At 44.3% G+C, this 4,265-nt stretch overlaps 1 protein-coding gene across 2 annotated transcripts in view; it reads left to right on the top strand.

Moving 5' to 3' along the window:
• LOC111963823 (electrogenic sodium bicarbonate cotransporter 1) overlaps window positions 1–4,265 on the top strand; it is an 81,423-nt gene that overhangs the window by 22,733 nt on the left and 54,425 nt on the right. The gene's annotated exons all lie outside the window — the stretch shown is intronic.

Below are 4,265 nucleotides of genomic sequence, written 5' to 3'. Positions count from 1 at the left end.
GTGAGTAATGCCAGCAGAGACTACACTACCCAGCATGCATCTCCACTAGTAAAAACAAGGAGTGAATAGATCTATGGATCTTTCAACTGTTAGGTTCTAAATAAACAGAGTTAAAAAACTCAGAGACGCTTAATCGAGCTCAAACCAAGTTTATTTACCCGCTGGGTCGTACAGCTGCATAAGACAAAGAACATATTGACATAAGCACTGATATTTAACCCTTTCTCATATGCTGAGCCTCCTCCTTACAGATCTGAACAGCCAATACACCTCTGTTGCTATCCAGCAGATTAGTGATCTATATTCTTCCCCACTTCATCTGACCTGACCTCTGTCCAAATATCTCACTCCTCTCCAACTCAAGGCTGTCATGGTGACTTGTACCAGACTGTTTCTCTTCTCCTCCCATAGGATCCCTAATGGCTAACAATAACGTTATATATTACCGTCTCTCCCTCAGTGAAATTAATAAGTAGGGCGGCAGGTAGCCTAGTGGTTAGAGCGTTGGACTAGTAACCGAAAGGTTGCAAGATCGAATCCCCGAGCTGACAAGGTAAAAATCTGTCGTTCTTCCCCTTAACAAGGCAGTTAACCCACTGGGCCCTCAATTGAAAATAAGAATTTGTAATTAACTGACTTGCCAAGTTAAATAAAGGTWAAAAAAAAGAAGGATTTACCATTATTTCAAAGGTTAAGAAATCAGAACCCATCACAACCAATAAAATGAGTGTAAACAAGTCAAGCCAATATACTGTAATTAAGCAGTGAATACAACTATAGGGAATAATCAACCAACCAGTTCTTGTTTCACTCATGAATATCCTGATAACCATTTAATTAGATAGATTTGGTAGATCGCTCAGTTTGTCAGCCTTGGGATGGCTGACAAACTGTTCATCGACAGCATCACTGACTGAGAAACTATTACCTAATTCCCCTGGCCTAGTATTGCCTAGTAACACATCGTTGTTAACCAAACCTCACTACATCAGTATTCACGGATGTGTTACTTTTAGCTGTTGGTTCACACTAGACCACTCAACAAAATAAATCCAAGTGGAGTTATTTCTATACTGCAGGCTTAAACCAGAGAATAAATGGGCAGAGATGCTTGTCCTAAATGTGACTAACACAGAAGCTCATAATAGACTCGTGCCATACCTTCTTCTGTCTGTGATAACTCATTTGGTGTCCCGTCAAATAGAGACGTGTCAAAACCATAATAATCCAAACCACCACAAGCAACTTTCACACATTCAGGGTTTCTCTTGACTGTGCAGTTAACCTTTGAAATAATGAGTAATACTTCTTTTTTTTTTTTTTTACCTTTATTTAACTCGGCAAGTCAGTTAATTACAAATTCTTATTTTCAATTGACGGCCCAGTGGGTTAACCGCTTTAATCCGGCGTGTTGATAGCCCTTTGTCACGTTCCTGACCTTGTTTTCCTTTTGTATAGTTGTGTTTAGTGGGTCAGGACGTGAGCTGGGTGGGCAGTCGGTGTTGTTTGTTCTATGTTAAGTGTCATTGTTAATTGACCTTGTATGGTTCTCAATCAGAGGCAGGTGTTTGACGTTTCCTCTGATTGAGAACCATATATAGGTAGGTTGTTTCACATTGTTTGTTGTGGGTGGTTGTCTCCTGTGTCCGTATATGTTACCACACGGGACTGTTTCGTTTTGTCGTTCGTGTATGTAGTCTGTTCCTGTTCGTGCGTTCTTCGWATTTTGTAAGTTCGTTTGTTCAGGTCTGTTGACTTCGTTTATTATTTTGTAATTTCTCAAGTGTTCTTCGTGTTTCGTCTTTGTTTAAATAAATCATTATGTATTCATCACCCGCTGCGCCTTGGTCCAATCTCTCACCTAAAGACGACCGTTACACCCTTAATGTTGGTTTTATTACTTCGGGGCTCAAAGTGGATGGCCTAACAGCAGTAAAGAGAATATCACGCTGCAGAAACACAGCGGCAAGCGGAAGTAGCAGTATGTCTAGTTGGTGGTTGAAAAGAGGAAGAGAGRAAGGGGAAGAGAGGAAGATTAATTCTCCTCTGTTCGGGTCACTGATGGAGTTGAGATCCGGTTGAAAGATCCTGCTGACCCCACGGACGTGACCGTCAGTACACACACTTGAAAGGGAAGCCAAGCGGAGGTAGACGGAGATCACGGAGTTATGGTCTTGTATAACTTTGACGGACAGAATGCACGGTCACACTTAATGTGGATAGTTCGGATTTTCCGTCTGTAGATGCTCCACAGATGGTCATAACGTCAACAAACTGTCTGCTGAAAAGCAACTGCTTGCTAAGGTTAGGGTTAGGTTAGGGTTCCTCCCGCCAGCCGCCACTGATCCATAGAGATACTCTTGATTGAAATGTGTGGTCCATGGTATCTTATATCTCAGCCGGTGTCTGTCCTTAATTTGCCCTGTAACATTTCTATGTGTATGATCCACACAGAGCCATGCACACAAATAAAAACAAAGCATTAGCGGCTGTTTATGGAGTTCTTATCTCTGCTTGGGATGCATTGGAACAGAACCAGGCGGACTCAGGGATGGGGGACTCTTTTAGCTGTGACAAGGCACCCAGCCAGCCAGACAGCCAGTACCTGTAGTGTGTACTTTACCATAATCCCCTCTCTGTCTGCCTGTCTGTCTGACTACCTGTAGTATACACTTTTCCATAAACCACCCTCTCTGTCTGTCTGCGAAATGTTGCTGTAAACAGCTCTTTGTGGTTGACTGAGAGGGTAACTAGAGGGAATACCATCACACGGTCTTGAACCGTGGGGTCCCCCCCCCCCGAACCATAAATACTCTGACACACTGTATTGACGATGAACTTAGCTATTGCCACTTACGCCAAGTGTCAGTACACTGAAGAGGATTATATCATTGACACAAATGTCCTTCACCTGGTCCTGTTCTTGGTCTATAGCAGGATCTCGAGAAGGGTGTGGTCATGTCACCAACCCTGGTTAGCTACTAGGGATGTGCATCTTTCCCTTTCGAGACGATTCGATACGTATCTTGATACATGGGCTCCGATACGATACAGGAACGATACGGTTCAAAAAACAAGGTGACCTCCGAAAACCAKATGGAGATGGGTAAATTAGACTCGCGTTCGGTCTTTATATTACTGTAGCATAGACTATGCCACAGCAAATGTAAGCCTACCTGTCACAAGAAATAAAGTGACCATGATGAGATGATCGGTCTACATGCGTAGTGAACTGCGCTCCGTACTGAGATGGGTCTGTCCCCACCCTGAGCGTTGATTCATCATGCAGAGGACGTAGAGAAGCCAGATTTTAGACATCACATATACTTGAACAGTTCCATTTCACGCCATCCTGTTCATCTAAATCATTTATTATATTCGACCGGTTTCACACATGTATTTATCCCGGGAAAAAGGAGAGGTTTTGAGCGATAAATCCCAGTAACCAGGTTCCCGCCACACAAACTTAGTATGGGTAACGTGCCATCACAACACACGCAGACACCTACCCTACAAGTCTACAGCACAAACATTTTAACTTCGAGGATTTTCCAAACTCTGTTTTGCCCTCTGGCTAATTCCCCTTAATCCTGTTGATTTTGGCAAACAGTGTGAAGCCGTCCACCTGAGAGTTGTGTGCAACAGCAACAAAGCCCCGTTTTTTATTGATAACACCAGTTGGTAGATTTAGGAGGCGAATGGCATGGTGTTCTGTACGGCGTTAACAAACACTCCGTTGTAAAAGTCAGGCCCTAAAAGTCAGACAGACTGGAGTAAGACCGAAGGGCACACACACGTATGCGCATTAGCATGCCTGTACACACACACACACACACACACACACACACACACACACACACACACACACACACACACACACACACACACACACACACACACACACACATACACACACACAACACACCACCACACACACACACACACACGACACCACACGGACAGCACACAGGGCCTTAAGGCAACATTTTGTGTCCCTCTGATGTCTTGCAGTGTGTGTGCGTGTGTGCCGTGTGTGTGCTACCTCCCTTTCGGGGTACATAGCGCGATAGCTCAAGCTCCCGGTGTGTGTGTGGTGGCAGTGTGTGCTGTGTGTGTGTGTGTGGTGTGTGGTGTGTGTGTGGCTGTGTGTGTGTGTGTTGTGTGATGTGTGTGTGTGTGTGTGTGTGGTGTGTGTGTGGTGTGTGTGTGTGTTGTGTGTTGGGTGTGGTTGTTACAGCGATGCCTAATGCGCATACGTGTGTGCC

The sequence above is a fragment of the Salvelinus sp. IW2-2015 genome, linkage group LG5 (genome assembly GCF_002910315.2).
Source record: "Salvelinus sp. IW2-2015 linkage group LG5, ASM291031v2, whole genome shotgun sequence".
In the NCBI taxonomy this organism is placed as follows: Eukaryota; Metazoa; Chordata; class Actinopteri; order Salmoniformes; family Salmonidae; genus Salvelinus; species Salvelinus sp. IW2-2015.
Note: the sequence above shows the minus strand (reverse complement) of the source record. Positions and strands in the feature narration are given on the sequence as shown.